Source organism: Centroberyx affinis, unplaced genomic scaffold (assembly GCF_046629955.1).
Source record: "Centroberyx affinis isolate AG114_WGS23_722 - 3 ecotype Tasmania unplaced genomic scaffold, CSIRO-AGI_Caff_v1 ptg001673l_1, whole genome shotgun sequence".
Classification (NCBI taxonomy): domain Eukaryota; kingdom Metazoa; phylum Chordata; class Actinopteri; order Beryciformes; family Berycidae; genus Centroberyx; species Centroberyx affinis.
Genome location: NW_027280094.1, coordinates 1,616 through 20,045, shown reverse-complemented (window position 1 = coordinate 20,045; position 18,430 = coordinate 1,616).

The following is an 18,430-nucleotide window of genomic DNA, read 5'->3' as shown; positions in this document are numbered from 1 at the left end:
ACATTCTAACCTTTGTCTCCCGAGTGGCAACATTTGAAACCATACGAGGCTCTGAGGCACACACTTGATCTTTTGACCCACGGCCACATTGTTCTCCAGCTCTGCTGACTGGGCTGTTTTTCCCCTGAAGCACTGCTAAACTGCTTGGCTGACACAAATGAATGGAGTCCCTTTACACTAAAAAAAATCTCTATCATGGAGTCAGTCCCTTCTTAGAAACATTACACTCAAATGGCACAAGCTTGTCCTTAGCCATGTGCGTGTTTAAAGGCAACAGTTGACAGGTTACTTAAGGAGGCTGTCAGTAGTTGAAGGGTTGTTGGCTGAATCCCTAGAGTCGACAGTGCAGCTGAAGAGCCACTGAGCAAGGTCACCTAATCCTTTGTATGTGTGTACCAACTTGCTCCAAGGATGGACAATGGAAAGTGGCAGTATCAGCTAAATACTGTAATACAACACTGCAGGAGGTTGCTTGAAAGTAGTCATTGTCATTGTGGTTGAATCTGTCCTTGGGAAAACATTTCGTTCATACACTGAATGTACAAAACAATAGGGACATCTTCCTGATATTGAGTTCCAGCCCATTTTGCCCATCTCAAATTTCTCAAAGCTTAAAAATCCTTGTCTGCTACTCTTCATACATCTCCTCCTTTGTGATTGGTAGAGATTTAATAAGGGAAATCCATAAAGGATAATGGCTTTTACCTGGATTCACCTCATCAGTGTACTTCTGTTTTGTACATTCAGTGTACATACGTAACCTACTACTGCATCTTCAGTCCTCTTCATCCTCAATCATTCTTCCTCCTTCACAGAGGTTATAATAAACAGCATGCATGCCACAAGACTGTGATTTTATGTACATGTTAGTTTTCTGCCAGGGTAGAAGTAGGTATGTTATCCTATACCGAGGTCAATGAGACCATGACCGGGTGAAATTTGCCTCAGGGCCTTTCTGGCACAGTCCAATCACAAAATGATGCATGGAAAGGGTGAAACACAGCAACTCTGCAATTAAATTCCAGATTTAATCAATAATTTACGTGTGGCTTTGAATTTGTCAGCTTGAGTCAGCCAAAGTCAGTAGAAAGCTATTACCTGAAAAGACCTTGAGTCCAGTGTTTCTGACTGTTATGCTATCATAGGGAGCTGTAATAAACTATGGTAGTAAAACTCTAATAATAAAGAGACAGTTTTGAATAGAGAGATTCAGTCACACCTAATTGTTTTCATGGATTGTTTTCATTTTTCTTTCATCTTGTTTGAGCACAAACTTTCTCCTTATTGTTCTATAATAGCCATATTTTATAGTCTGTGTTGATCTGGCTTTTTCTCTCTCTCTCTCACACACACACACACACACACACACACATTCAGATGCTACAGAGCCGTCGCCACTCCATTACAATCAAGGTACTAATTTCCGCCAGTATTTCTAACCAATCTGTCAAATTCCATGGAGATAAAAAAGAAAGCCTTTGATTGCACCCTCCTCTCCTCCTTTCTCATTTCTCCTTTCTATAGCTCCTCGACTCTCTTTTCCTTGTCAACCTTTCCAAACTGCTGATCCGCTCTTTTCTTCAGCACAGCTAATTTCTCTATTGTCGACCCCTGCCACTCAAAATTTCTGCCTGGCTTGACACTCAGTCTTACTCCTTGGAATGCATCCATGTTATTCCTTCTTCTTTTATCCTCTGCTTACTCTATCATAGCTTCTCAAACTCAAGCTTGAGACCCACTGCAGGTATGGCAATGTCACTGAACTGTCCCTCATCTGGTTGGCTGAAAGAGATACATTTTCTACTTTTGAATAATTTCCTCTATCTAAAGTATGGCATGTTCCCAAGACAAAAATAATTTCAAACCCTGCCATTTTCAAACCCTGTTTTCTTTACAGAGCACTCTGTGTCCAAATTTCTTCTTTTCCAACGTTTGTTTTACTGTTTCATCCAAGTTTAGCTACTTTTTCTTCTACTCCCTCCCTATCTCCCTCTTTAAACTCGCACACAGAGCTTGACATTAACAGGAGCCACCACCTGCCAAATGCTGGGGAATCATTGCAGTAGCTGGTCATCCATTTTAATTTGGCATGTGTCAAGCTTGTCTTCAGTCACTCTTTTCTGTTCAAAAATCTTCTTTGGCAGCAAAGTAATTATGTTGGCAAATACTCAGGACCAGTTGATTCTCCTTACTCCCATCATGTTGTGCTCATAGCCTCCATTTTTATTGTCATGCCATCATCAATGTAAATGTCCCCCTCCTTTTCATCAGGTCCCCCCTTTCTGCTCGTCTGTTCCACTTTCCCTAACTGCCAATCCCTCCAATCTTACTCTCTCTCTCTCTCTCTCTCTCTCTCTCTCTCTCTCTCTCTCTCTCTCTCTCTCTCTCTCTCTCTCTCTCTCCCTCTCTCTCTCTCTCTCTCTCTCTCTCTCTTCTGGTTTTGCTGTCTCTCCTTCCATTGCCACCTCAGCTGTATCCTTGGCGCTCTCTCTCTCTCCACTGACAGCTCCAGTTTTGCTCTAGGGGTTTGTGTTGATCTCCTTCTCTGTCTACCAGAGCTCTCATAGACCTCCCTGTGTTTCTGTCTTCTTTCTCTCACTCTCTGTAACTGTCTCCCTCTCTCTCTCTCTCTCTCTCTCTCTCTCTCTCTCTCTCTTTCTCTCTCTCTCTCAGTCTTTCTTTCTCCACATAGTATTTTAGTGTTGCCATCATGTCGCTCAGCTGCTCCAGAGTGGAAGGGGAGGCTGATTGCCTGTCAGCCAACAGACTAAACTTAGCACCACATTATAATCATATTGAAGACACAATGTGGCTGAAGGTATGAGATGATGGCGGCTAGAGAGAGATTCCCACTTTGGGATTAACAACAAATCTCATATAGAGTGGGAAGGGAAGAGCTAGAGAGCCATATGGGGTCTTGCAAAGTTCAACAAGGGGTTGTAGAGGAGGCACAGAGGCTCGAATACTATGATGACATCATGGGTCAAACATGGGACATTCATGTCAACAGGGCTAAAGGTACAAATCGGTGACATAGACAAGACACAGTAGCTACAATGAACAGCATTTGTGCTCATCTGTTCCACAAGCTATCTCACTTTTGTGTGCAGAGATGTCTGTCTGATCACCATTCCAACACATCTAGACTGGAATCATTAAAGTATTTTCATGTTACAGCCTTACTATATTTCAGGCATGTGAGACATGAGAGCTGCATGGTAGCGCATCTTTGTAGACAGCGAGTTGAGTTCAGCAAATTGCAATTCCCCCCTTCAGCATATAAGGAAGAGCTACAGTTCATGGCTGTTGATGAGCTGGATGGCATGGAAATAACCTCCCAGCTTATCCTGTAGATAAGGAGGCACGGGGAGGCAGTCATTTGCCAGTTAGTTAAGCTTTATAGCTGCACACAGTCGGCTTTGGGAGGCGAAGGAGGATGGGGGAGTGGAGGGGGGTGAAAAGAAGAGGAAGTAAGAAGAAAGGGAAAGGAAGGAGGGAGGAGAAGAGAGTCTAGATGTATTTTCAGCCTGAGAGTGCTGCATCCTTAACTAAGGATATTATTACAGCTAGAGTGAGCCACAGGCAAACTCCAGCTTATACACTGTGGGGTACGGCAGCGGCTTACAGCATGGAGGCAGTTGAACATTTTATCAGTCTTCGCTGTAAGGTTGCAGATTGAGTTTCAAAGTTGATAACATTTTCTTGTTTCTTGTTATTTATTTGAAACTGTGGCCATGTCATGGATGTAATGGTGTCACTATGGCACTAAGTAGTGTTTTTCTGTGTATTGGAATGTAGATCAGAACATCAAACACTGAATAAATTTCATCCCTACCTGAATGGACTGAGATTACATTTGAATTGAGCCCGATTTTCCATTATAGACCACGTACAACCTTATATCAAGGCTGGGAAGTTCTTGCTACCCAAATTGTGGATCAGATTGTAGATGTTAATTGTAGATTGTCATTCCTCAAAGGGATAGAAATCAAGTTCTTGTGAACTCTGCTATGGTTTTCAATACTTTTTTTTCTTTCAAAATAACACTGCGATAATATTACATTCTTTCTGTTTTGATTGGGCAAAACCAAGCAGCAGGGTTTCGTGCTCATGACATTAAGTTATATTGTGGAAAAGGTATATTATCTTGCGGTTATGCAGATCTTTTCAAAGTGCTGCGCTGAGGCAAAATTCCTAACCATATCAAACTCTGGAGTTATGCTGAGGCAGACTGAAGTGACTGGCTGTAAAACTCTAATGCTTGTGAAACATCAGCAAAACTAAAGGAAGGGAAGGTACACCGAAGTTCATGGTTATGTTGTGTCAACACTAAGCATTCCACCGAAGCTTTCTTCTTATATGTACATTTGGGAACAAAACTGGGTCATAGTCATCATCAATATTTAATATGCATTTAGAAGATCAAAACCACCGCAAGAGTTGGTCAGAATGTACCCAAAACATATAACATGAATGCAAAAGACAGTACTGTCTGTGCACTTGTATGCATGTGTGTGACTGTTACTGTAATATATGGACTGTGGATGCATGGGTGGTTTTTCATTTCAGCACCATGGAGAGTTCCACACCACACCACCCAGTGTGCCCGTCAGCTCCCATAGGCCACAGTATGAAGGCAACTGCTAAAATAAAGGAAACACAGACACATGCTGCATGCATGCCAAGACATTCTTGGTGGCCCCCCAAGATTCATCCAACTCACAGACACACTGTGAAAGCAGCCCACATTTATTAAATTCGTAGATGAAGATGAACTCAGAAAATTGTTCTCTCTTAACTCATTAATATAGATTAGTAGTTTTTTTTTTTTTACTTTGTCTTTGTCTTACCATCTAAACCACTGTGTTTATTTTGGCAAACAACAGTTGCGGTTAGCAAGGCTGCAAACATCATGCGCCATTATGAAACTAAACGTGCTTGGTTCCATTTGGTTTTCCCGCAAGAAGAGGAAAGATTGCAGCTTGAAACCTTGTTAAGAAGCATCAACAATCATTCTGTCAGTGGCTGCATTTATGACTATTGTGAAAAACATGTCACCGCTGTGAGATGTCAGTGGTATTACTGTTGATTGTGGGTGACAATAACATTCAAAACCAAAAGAAAATGTGTCATAAGTGCATTTTATCCACTGGCTCCTTGCCTCCTCTCGTTTTCCATAAGTGGCCCTGGGCTGATTTGAGCTATTTGAGCTTCCCTGGCATAGATTCTTCTGAAAGGGTGCAGCATGAGAAAATCCATCGTTTGGTGCTTTGTTTGTTTTTGATCACTAAGCAGGAAATTCATTTGTTCATCTGTCCCCCTTTTTGGGCAGGTCAGAGCACAGAGCCACAGAGCAGCACCTCCGAAGCTGGTAGGGATTCAGTGTCTTGCTTCAAGGAAACATTAGACATTCACATCAGTACATTCAGACAGGAATAGTAGTCAAACTACCTGAGACAGCGCTCCAGCATTTTCCAAGTGTTTCCATAAGTGTCGGACTGCGATCAGGTGATTGACACAGCCATGACACATGGTTGACACTGTTTTCATGCTTATTAAACTGTTTATTGACAACTCTGTGTCCTGTGGATGGGATCGATGCAGTACTTGAAGAAACCACTCTCATTAGGATAAATTACTTCACAGGGAGGCAATCACTAAGCCTGTCTTTGTCTTTATTTATTGACCACCATCCCTTAGGGGTTAAAGGGTGTGTGTGTGTGTGTGTGAAAGATCATGATTTGATGTATTTTTTTGTGACTACAGGATTAAAATGTGAGGTGTACGAAGTTTTTGGTCCGAAATTACATTATTCAATTGACACTTGACATTTAAAAGCATCCCAAATTACACTTATTTAATGTCCAGAGCAAAATATAGCATTTCATGTCAGGTCAAAAGATACATTTCCTCAGCTGTAGAAATGCTGTTTCCCTCCACCAGACGCACCATCCATTCCCAAATGTAATTGTGGAAAATAGTTTAAATTGAAGGACTATCTTTAGGCCTGTGGGAGAACAAGTATGTGTGCTAGAGTGGGTGATTTGGCCTGCATCCTCCACTTGTTTCTCCTCTCTGTAGCTGTATTTCTGCATGACGATACGTCTGTGAGGCTATCTCTAGCGCTCATTAAAAATAAAGGCAAGTCTATTGTCCCTGTAATCCCTATGGGGCCGGGGTGTGAGTCAGCGAACGGCAGTGCCAACCCCTTTTGGCATGTTGAACACAAACCTCAATGTCATTTTGGCCACCCGCCCGTCCTCTCTGCCTCTCTTCCTCTCTCTTTCTGTCACTCTCTCTTTCCATCTCTCCCTCTCTCTCACAGAATCACTGTCGCTGACAATCCATCTCCTCCTGTTTTCCCTGCGTTTCCAGGCTCTGTCTCTTTCTCTCATCTCTCTCTCTGAATAACCCTAATGAAATATTACTCTAATATTCCTATGGGGACTTGTAGTGTGACTGTGGTATTCTATCTAACTTTATTGTTCTTTATGGGATGGTATCTCCTAAGATATCACTATATTAGTCCTGTATTATTCCTGTGGGGACTTATAGTTTTGCTGTGATATCGGTGATATCTGTGATATAGTATCCTAAAATGTATAATGCTAAAATGTATTCTAGCATTGGTGTATTTCTTTTTCTCTGGTGGATAACTCTGTCCGGTGTGCATGCAAACACTGTCAGGATATTTAATAATACATGTATGATTTTATAATAAATTATATGATGTTATGTCATCTAATTTTATCTCATCTCACCTTATCTTGTTTCATTGTGTCTTGTCTCATTTGGCCTTCTGTTTCTCACACTGTTTCTTTCTCACTTGCCAACAAACACAGATGTACACAATTTGTCTCACCCATACACACCCATAAGATTTTTTCCTTACAAAGCATATCACACATGTTCATGCAAACACATGCACAAGCAAACAAATGTGAAGAGGGCTGCATGGCGTGTTTGAGCAATATGTGAACATTCCAGTGCGGCCTATAAAGTAACCCTCTTCGTAATTGTCTCTCCAGCAGAAGGTCGCATGGGGCGTCTCGCTGCTAAAATCTCTCCAGGTATAAATGGAGTTTCCTAATATTTCACCCAGCATGAGAGGGAGCGGTTGTGGATGTGGAAACCATCTGACCAAAGATATGAAAGGAAACATATGAACTCGCATTCAATTAGATATTGCCTCGTTCAATATAAATAAATGTTATTTTGGACTCATGCATGCTCACAGCATTGAGAGCACATGCCCTTTCTCTCACTCGCGCGCACACACACACACACAAACACACACACACATGTTTGTCTTATTATGACTTCCATTGACTACATTCCCTCTCTAACCTTAACCTTTACCCTAACCTAAACCTTATCCTAATTCTAACTTTAACCCTAAACCCCAGTCCAGATCCTAAACCCCTGAAGAAGTGGAATGTCTCCACTCCAAAGATCTAAAACTCAAACTGGCTCTCACAAGTAGAGAAATACAAGAACACACATGCGCACACATTGGCAAGTAGAATCACACACTCATAGCTTTTTACAAAACTATGACAAGCACAGCCATATGTTCAGACTCCCACCCACACACACACACACACACACCTACACACCCCCAAACACATGCACATGCACACACCGTCGTAAGACACCGACAATCTGTGAGCCGCCGCCGCTGGGCACAACAGATCTGCCTCTGGAGCTAAATATAGCCGACTGTCACATTTGTTGAGCAAACATATTTCTGCTCTGGCTCTGCAACCGTATCTGGCTTTCATTCTGTCTCTCTATCTGTGTCTCTTTCTCTTTGTCTGTCTCTTTCTGTCTGTCCTTTTCTGTCTGTGTCTCTCCATCTCTCTCTATCTCCCTGTTTCTGTTTTTGTTTCTCCCACTCTCTCTCTCTTTCTCTGTCTCTGCCTGTGTTTCCGTCTGTCTCTCTCCGTCTCTCTGTCTCAGTTCAGTTTAATTCAGTTCACATATGCTTTGCTGGCAGGACTCAAAAGCTACAACCTGTAGTGTTTTGGAGCAGAGACTATAGGGCTAAAGACAAGACAGTGTCTGTGTCACAGTAACCTACATTTAGACTATTCTGTGTTTAATAACATTACTGTATTGGCATACACCCACACCACAATCTTTTTCAGGTACCTCTCTCTTTCTAGCCCAGTTGTTGTTATATATTTAGCCATTATTTGTGCACAGCCAGTTCTCTAAAGGACCTCCATGACAGCACCAGATGTAGCTGCTAAGAGATTTGTGACGCAACTGCAAAGCTTCTATAGGGAGATGTTGTTTGTTGACTAAATTTGAGCATGTTTTTTCAGAATCTCTGTCATGCAGTACCACGTTCTTTCAGATTTTGGTAAGCATGTTTTTCTGTGTCTGTCTAATTTCTCCATGGCTACACTGCGGTCACAGAGCTGTACCTGTAAGGATCCATCTTGCTTAGTATGTGCGACAGCACAGAGAGACTCTGACAATTTATATTCTTGTTTTAGGGCCAAGTAACATTGCAATTCACTTGTTGTTTTGGTTTAATTGTGTGCCAGTGTTTCAAATAAGATGCTTTACAGAACTTAAGTTGGTGATTTGACTGGTTCGAATATAAGTAGTGCTGCTGGTCTGAGACTAGTTTGTGATGCTGATTTGTTTGAATCCCAAGTCTCAGTAGCTCTTTGGTTATAATGGCTTTTGACATGGAGGGTAATTTTCAAGTGTGACCAGAATTTGAGAAATCTTTATTGCAAATCAGTTTGATTCTGACCTGCATGCATTTGCAAAGCAGAATCAGTGTTTTCCTTTGAAAAAATATATATATTTCTACTCCACTGACTACACCATGTAGTGTAGTCAGTGGAGGGCCCCAGACCTCAACTTTATAGCACAACAGGCTGGATTGCACTATCAAATAATTTATAATTTGTTGACAATATTTTAGTAGGCGCATAACCTAGATATAATAAAATATTATTTTTTATTGTATACATAGTTCTACAAGCTTTGTCTTTGAACCTACCTGACGCTGTTATAATCAGGTTAAGGTCTGGGCTGTGTGTGAAAAAAATGATCAGGTTATGGTAGGTGAAGAACATGGTCTGCTTTTCAATAGAAGGCTGGATGTTTTCTAAGTTTCCTGTAGGGCCCAGCGGCAGATCTCCTCTGGAGACTCTGGACTGACTCTGACAGTAGCAACATGTCTCTGTCTCTCTGTCTCTGTCTATCTCTCTCCCTCACTATCTCTCTTTCTTTCAGTAATCTAGATGCCCTTATGATCTTTGTTCTTACGAAAAAAAATCTTGCAATATTATAGTCCAATCCAAAAGCATCAAGTAGGACTTCTATCTGAATCGGTTGATCCCTACTGAACTGTGCACTGGGAACCCATAAACCGTAAAGGGCTGGCTGCAAAATATGAAATAAATACATTTGAATCATATCAGGATTTTGATCCATATGGACTTTTGACACCTTGAGACCTTTCTCTGTTTGGTCTATCTTTCAGTTTCTTCTCTCATTTTCTTTTGAATCTAACTCTGTCCTCACTTCTTATTTCCCTCTAGCATATTTCTTTTGCAATGGCTCACACCTTTTTTATGTTTCATAATTCATCGCTAACCTGGCAGAAGTGTTTTGACATTATGTATGGTACAGTAGGGACTTGTTTTTCCACATTGTCATTGGATTCTGATACATTTTTCAGTAATGTAACATCTCACATCTTTCTCCCTCTTTCTCTCTTTCTTGTCATGTAAATAGAGAGAAACACACGCACGCACACACACACACACACACACACACACACACACACATGAACGCACACACTTAAACTTCTAAATAAAAACAACATATTCCACCACACCAACATGCAAGCACGCATGCACACACACACACACACACACACACACACACACATGCAGAATAGCGCATTCCAAATCCAACAGAAAGGAAGTGGGCCATGTATTCCGCATGGAGCGGGCTTATGGTGAAAAACACTTCAAAGTGATAAATAAAAAACAAGGCTGTTTCGCACATGAACAAACGTCTGCATGTTACATCATGAAAGAGATTTGTCTCCTATCAGGAATTAGTAGGTTAATGTTTGACCCAGATACAGCAGAAATCTGTGGATGTTCATTACATCAAAGAGTTTAAATTAAGCTTTCTCATTCAAATAGAAAAGGGTTTTTAAAATAATGCATTTTTCCACCTAGTGGGCTTACAGCTCCAAACAATGGAGATTGGCTTGAAGCTTTTGTGCTCTTGAGAAAACAACAAGAACATGTAGTATTTTTTTTTCTCTTTTCCAAGACCTGTGTATTCAGATTCTCACTCATCTTTAAACATATGATGCACTGGGCAACTTATTGAGCAACATTGCGTGGCGTCATTTTTATTTATTTTTTAACCTTTATCCAAGGGCGGTTTGCTGAGCGTGCTCTTTTTCAGCATCACCCTGCTTTCTATTCATACAGCTCATCGGTAGTTGTCAGAGGTGGAAAGTAACTAAGCACATTTACCCAAGTACTCAGTACAATTTTGAGGTACTGGCACTTGAGTATTTCCATTTTGTGAGACTTTATACTTTTACTCCACTACATTTCAGAGGGAAATATGGACTTCACTACATTTATCTGCTGTAGTTACTAGTTACTTAAGGTTTTACATGCAAAACATACAGTAAGTTCATAAAATATGTTGCATTGTTAGAGTTTAAACTCCCCGACAGTATATGGAGTAGTTCAACATACAACATACAAAATACCTCTTACAGATTAATGCATTAATCATTTAATACTCTTTTCTTCAGAATGAGTACTTTAGTTTTTTACTGCTAATACTTATATACTTTTACTTAAGGAAACCTTTGAATGCAGAACTTTTACTTTTAATGAAGTATTTTTCCATTATGGTATTGCTACTTTTACTTAAGTAAAGGATTTGTGTACTTTTTCCACCACTGGTAGTTGTTGAGAGGGGGAAGTGAGTCACTCATTCACTTTCCCTCGTCAGATCCGGTCGGTCCAGGGATTCAAACCAGGAACTCTTCAGCCACAAGCCTGCGTTTCTAACCTTTAGGCTGCTGGCACTTACATGGCAACTAAATGTTACCCAGATAAATTCTATAGTGTATATTTTGCTCTCTGTGTCATATCAGTTCCACTGGCAGCGTGCCTAGATTGCCAGCCGGGCGTGCAGGGCACACGCCCCAGGGCCCTAGACCCCGGGTTCACATGTAGATAAATTGGTAATCTAATTGTCCTGCCCATCTGAGGATGTTGTCTTTTGAAGTTAATGAAAGGATGAATGCGATGACATTTGTATGAGCCAGGTCATTTTGTATCCTGTTCCTCTAGTTTTGGTCTAGATTGAAGCACTTGGACTGTGCTTCAGCATGACAGATATCCAGCAAGCTTGCTATTCAAGGAAAATTACCGACTATAGGCTGCAATGGTTTGTTGAAAGCAGACATTTCTTTTCTAGGTATGATTATGATAATGCTGGATGTGTTTATTGAACATTGAACTTATCTGCACACACACAATCACAAAGATCAAGGCAAACAGTGACAGAGACAGAGAGACCCAAAGGCAATCAAGCATCAGTTCATATGGAATTACAGAAGTGGATCTCAGTAAACATCACAGCTTTTAGACACCCACACTTCCTCCATTATCACAGTTCAAAAGTAGTTCAAATTCGTAGTGAATTGTGATCACATGGTAACCCATCAGGCTGCAGATGAACCAAAAAACAACCAGACTCCGACCAAAACATCCCAAGGAGACACAACAATCTGGCCGCCCTGCGCTGGGAGAAAATGCTGATGTCAGCTTTCTGAATAGACCGCCTGCTGGGAGACGGCTTCTTTTCTACTGAAAACAGATGAGAAACAAAGTTGCCATAGCTGATGAGAGATAAAGAGCAAACAAGAGGGAGTGAGGAGAGTGACGGATTGAGAGAGGAGAAGAGAAGACAGGATATGGAGGATAGAGGGAAACAGAGGGAGAGAGAGAGAGAGAGAGAGAGAGAATAGGGTTATGCTAATTTGAGAGGATGGGGAGGATAGACTGAGGCACATATCAAGTTGCTTGCATTCCTGTGAGTGAGCCAGGATCCTAATCCCCCCTCTCTTGCTCTCTGCAGCTCCACTTTACACACACACATGCACACACACAAACGCTCACACTGTCGCATGTTCCTACAGATGGTGTGCAGTGAATGGTGCAACCTATATGTTGTGTGAGAGTTGTGGAAACGCATGTGAGGCACCATGTGAGGCACCTGGAGCAGCAAGAGAGGGGGGGAAAACTATAGGCACACGAACTAGACATTAGACATTAGCCAGATAGGTTAAAAGGGGTTAACACATCCATATGTGTAGTTAGGGCCATTACATGGCGTCTCACTTCTGTGTTTTACTTTACTCTGTCACTACATTGTAAGTGTTTTGTCCCTTGCTAAATGCAGGGATGTGTTGAAAGTAAAGTATTCACTTTAAAGGATAAGGCCGGTGTTTTTTAATGCATTGCTTACCATCAACAAATTCTATGAAAATAACAAAATCAGCAATGATTTTGTTTTGCCAGTAAATCTCGTCCATGTAGCCGGTGCCCAATGAAGCCATGTCCCAGCAGCCATAGAACTCCATTGTATTAAAAAAACAATTAAAAACACGTCAAAGAGCCATGCCGTTGCTCTGGGCAGCTCTGGCTGCTCCCGGTGCATCATCACGATGCCCCGGGCCAGCCGACTTTTTCCTCGAACAACTTAATAAGCCGACTGTAAACACGTTTGCGATCTCAGGAAAGTAGTTCCGTAGCACCGAAAATAGTCCCTGGCGTAATGAAGCATTTGTTCCCATTTGAATTTGGTTTGGTAATAACTACAACAGCCTGACTTTTCGTGGTAACATTTAGCGATTTTTAAAATTGAAACTATGTCTTTGTGAGCTGTATTTCAAGGTTTTTAGCGTACAATTGGAGCCAATTACTTCTGGGTTGACGGCTAAAAACGGTACGAGGGAAGTCAGAAAGTAACGGGAGTAGAGCAAACGCATTGTTGATTTTGTTATTTTCATAGGATTTGTTGACGGTAAGCAATGCATTAAAAAACACCGGCCTTATCCTTTAAACACTCATTACCTGCAAACAGTCAGCCATGTACACTGCAAAAAATCTTCATCTTAGCAAGTCATTTAGTCTATTATTGAGTCCTAAAATCATAGTTTTCATAAAATAAGTGAAAAAATCTGCTAATGGGGTTAGATAATTTCACTTGTTTTCAATACAAATCAACTTGTTTCAGTAATTTTGTAGAATCAAGTGTAATTTTCTTGATAGTAGTGCAGTGATCTGCCTTATTCTGACTTATTCTGAAGATATTGACACTCATTTCTAGAAAATTCCTGACACAAATGAAACTGCATTGGAAACAAATGGAGTTATCTCACCTCATTGGCAGAAAGATCTGAATGCTAAATATGAGACTAAAGACTTAAGATGGGGTCCAATGGTCAGGAAACTCACTCAACACATAAATGGCCATGTGAGCTTTCAGTTCAAGTGACAAAAAAAAAAAGAAACATCCAAATTTCATGTGGTTTGTGTTTTGTTTCAGGACAGTGGTGACTTTTCAATCTCAAGTTTATTTAAACCAAAAGCAAACTATGGGGAATGCAAAATGGACACATATGATATGTGACATGTGAAAGCAAAGGATATACCATTTGTGGCAACTGAAACTTACTGTGAGTGTACTGTGAGAGCTTTGTTGACAGAAAGATATATATTATATATATTACATACAGTATTGATACCAATGACTGTTGGTTAGGTCTTGGAGTGACTTTATAAAACCTCAGTAGTGTATGATGAAAGTGATTCTTGGTTATGGTTTATGGGACAAGTCCACTCTTGGGTTTGTTATATATCAGTTATGAACAATGACTGTTACTTGAAGATAACTGACCAATATAAGGATAATCCACAGAAGTGTAGCAAATTTTACATTCACTAACAACTTCATTAGTATTGTAATGAGTTGTATCTTTATGCCAGCAATTCTTTCTTTCCTTCTTTCTTTCTTTCTTTCTTTCTTTTAACCTTTAACCTTACTTCAGACAGTAGATCAAGAGTTTTAAAGCTGTTATCTGTCTCTGTCACACACACACACACACACACACACACACACACACACACACAAACACGCGCACACACAAATAGTGAGAGGCCGTTCTGATCAGCCTTTTCATGATTGTATGATTGGATAAGGAGCTCTTTCATCTGCATAATTACCTGCTGTACCACAACAGAATACTGCTTCAGTGGTGGAGAATGGCAGCAGCTTTTAACTGTCAAGCCGCTCAAAGTCAGCCGTGATTGTTTCAAATAACTGCCACTAAAAACTGGGACATGGTGTACACTCTGCCTCGGGGAAAATAATCTGTCTCAACAAAAAAGAAACCTCAGCTCACATATCACTTACGACATTCCCACCATAATGCATTTCAAGAACAAAAAAGCACTGTGACTTTTCAGATTGTAGGCATTGTAAGGCAAATTATAAGACATTTCTGCTTCTGTCGGCAGAACATTGGAGAGCAACGGAAAAGAGGGATAGATAGATAGATAGATAGATAGATAGATAGATAGATAGATAGACAGATAGATAGATAGATAGATAGATAGATAGACATACACAGACGCACACGCACACGCACACGCACACGCACACGCACACACATACACACTCACACACACAACCCAACCCACTGAGTCTCTGCCCCCGCAAGCACAAGGAAGGACTAGTTTGTTAGACAATATTAGCTAAATATTCATGAACTCCAGCGCCAAAGGGATGATTTTAGAGGACGTTGGGTTATCAGACTTGTGTAGTTGCTGTAATTATCATGCCACGCTTGTCCTGTTAACTTCAAATGTCTGTTTGGGTGGGAAGGGGAAATCATTAGTAGTCAGAACCATTCCCTTGTTTTTAGTCACTTCTATACTTAGCTCAGCATCGTGGAACACATACTGTAGGCTATTATTGTATTATACAACAAGTAGATTGGAGTATACTTGCTTATGGGAAATAAAAGTAAAAATTGTGTCAAGGTCCACATGAGGAGTGACCACATTAGGTTAGTTATAAAAGACCAGACAATGTTACATGCAGGAAAAGGCTAATAGAGAGAGAGAGAGAGAGAGAGAGAGAGAGAGAGAGAGAGAGAGAGAGAGAGAGAGAGAGAGAGAGAGAGAGAGAGAGAGAGAGAGAGAGGGGAGAGAGGCACTGTCCATGCCGGTGGTGCTGAATTCACGTCAGCATGTAGAGCCATGCTGCAGGCTGCTGGCTCTCTGTGCTCTGTTGTGTCTGTCTGGCCTGTCTGTGGCTCTCACATGGCATTAGGCTACATCCCCATTAGCGTTGGCTGGTAACCTGTTACAGTAATGTTATTACTTTTTCCTACTACTACTTCGACTTCAGTAATAGTAACCACATAACAGCTAATTTGAATATGAATGCATTAACCAAAACTAACAGTAGGATATCCACTTTGTTAAGTGACTGTCCTATATTGCTTATTATACTATATCATAAAAAAAAATATGTAAATATGTAAAATATGCCACCATTTCAAAAGAGCAATAAGCCGCTCCGCCTGTCCGCTGTCGTAGATCTTCATGGGGGATCCACATCCACCTGAGACTTGTACCGCCCACTTCTCCGAGCGTCATCGTCTTTCGGCCAATCCAGACGCGCACCTACAGACCTATTGGCGTATCTTAGGGCGTTTGGACCAATCAGGACGAGCCGAGCGCTTGTCACGGCTAAATCAAAGTTGTTGTAAAAGCGCGTTTTATCAGCTGGCGGAGGAATTGGCCGGTGGGTGAGAAACGAAGCACCGGAGAGAAGTGGATGAACCAGCTGCATGCCGATATTGTTGGCTTCGCCTACCGGATATTTTCCTTTACCAGCATTTCTTGAATTGGCTTGACGAGGCTACTTTTATGCACCAATTTGAAGTTTTAACCCCGCAAAGGAGCGCCTGTTCGACGGAATTGCGTTGCTGCAAAGCAAATTCCCAAACTGGATGCTGCTGATGAAATATGACTTGACTGTCAAAACTATCCCTACCTCTATGGATGAGAGATTGTAGCGTTATTTAAACCTCTATGCGCATTTTTTTTTTACCCCAGTCCTCCGTCGCTGTGGACATATATCACTTTGCTTCAGTTTTTGCTATTTAACGAGTATTTTCTGACCCGAGATGACGGAAATCAGCGAGGAGAATGAACCTCAAAACCGGGACCTTCAGCGACCACAGGCTACCGTGCCGAGTCAACCTGAATCTAAGGTAAAAACACACCTGTGAAAATAACGGACGATTTCCATGCAGCCTAGATCCGTGTTTCCCTGTTAAAAACACATTTAAATCAACAGAAAGTCTAGGGTGTTTTGGCAGGTGGAGTGGTGGTTACTGGTCAGTTGTTTACTCAATGGAAAAGTTTCTCAAATTAATTCACATGTTTTCACTGTGAAATGTGACATGAGAAACCTAGGCTTTGTAAGTGTTTCTCTCATGAATTCCGGTAAATTCAACTTAATTCCTAATGGGAGTTTCAACCTACCAGCCTGTAAGTTGTTTCTTACAAGGCTAATTCTGTGTCGGTGGCAGCAGGCAACATCCAGGCACAGTTAGGCTGCTTTACATAACAGCCCTAAGCCTTTATAATTCTTGTTACCAGTCTGACCTGAGAGTGAGAGGGCAGAGATTACGCGGAGGTGTGTGTGTGTGTGTGTGTGTGTGTGTGTGTGTGTGTGTGTGTGTGTGTGCGTGTGTAGGCTATAGTATATGTTGTGTTGTGGCATGTGTACACTGAATGCACAAAATACTAGGAACATTTACTCTTTTCGGGAAGTAGCCTACACCATGAGGTGAATCTGGCCAAAAGCCATCATCCCTTATTGATTTCCCTTATTAAATCTATACCAATCACAATAGAGGAGATGTAGATAAAGAGATGCAGACGAGGATTTTTAAGAGACAATTGAGATGTGGATTGTGCAAAATGGGCTGCAACTCGATATCAGTAAGATGCCTTTAATGTATTGTACATTCAGTGTAGGAAGGAGTGACAGGATCCCAGCAGAGGAGTCATGAGCCTGGGCCCCTGGGTGCCCTGCTCCCCTCCTCTCTCATAGCAAACCCATGGAGCCACCACAGAAAGGTGAACATGACAGAAGTGTGTGATAACCTCACTCCATCTATGAAGCATTAATAAAGGATGGACTTGTCATTGTTAATTGATCTTTATTGGCATTTCTCCCATGCAAGCCTCTCCATCACAAAAAATGGAAAAGCGTGGAACGTCACATCTTCGCTGTTCTGAATAAATCCTCCACTGATTGCTTCATAAAATCGCTTGCGTCACATTTATCTTTCAACATTTTCACACGAGTGTCTGCACACACACACATACACACATCGTGTTAACTGGAGCAGCAGCGACAACAACAAATGACAAATGACGTTTTTGCTGCTCTTCTGTTGGTCATCGCCACAGAGACCTGAAACAAGCCTGGCAGGGCGGGCCGTTATTTGTATTTGTCTACGGACAGCACAATGGGGTGTGGGTGTTGGGGTGCTGCGTGAATTTACGAGCCAATCAACTAGCAGATGTTTGCTGTGTCTAGCTTGGGGCTGGGTCATAATTCACACAAATGGCCGTCCAGACAAAACAGACAAGGGAGAAAACAAACCTCAAAGCTGCGTCAGCCATGTAGCCGTGTTTGCCAAGCCGCTGACAGCCGTGGCCGCTCCTCATCCCAGACAAGAAAGAAGAAGGGAGGGGGATGGAGAAGACGAAATGTATGTTACAACTGGGTTTCAGTGAACCATTCCCTGTTATAGACTGGCCTGCTCTACGGTATCTGTAGCCTAGAGCTTCACTTGTTTCTTTCTGTCACTCTCAATCTCCTCGCTTCTGTCACTTTGCTCTATTCATTTGGTAACTCTGTCCGCCTCTTTTGCTTCCCTTCTCCTCTCTCTCTCTCTCTCTCTCTCTCTCTCTCTCTCTCTCTGCCTCTCTCTTCCGTCTCTCTCGTCTCTCCACCAGCTCTCTCTCTCGCGCTCTCTATCTCCCTCTCTCTCTCTCTCTCTCCACTGTCCCTTGGCTCTTAGAGTATTTGTTACAGTGCTAAGTGGGCCTACCAGCCTTGTAGAGTGCCTCTAAGAGAGGCTGTGACAGTGGAACGAATAGCTATTCCACCTCCCACCCACGGGCAAGGTGATAGCTCTAAAAAAATATATATATATATATTTTCTCCCTCTAATCATTTGGGTGACATGTTGTTCCAGTGAGTTGCGTTTGGTGAGGCACGGTATTGTGGATGATGATGAAAGTTTCCATTCCAGGAGAGATGGAAA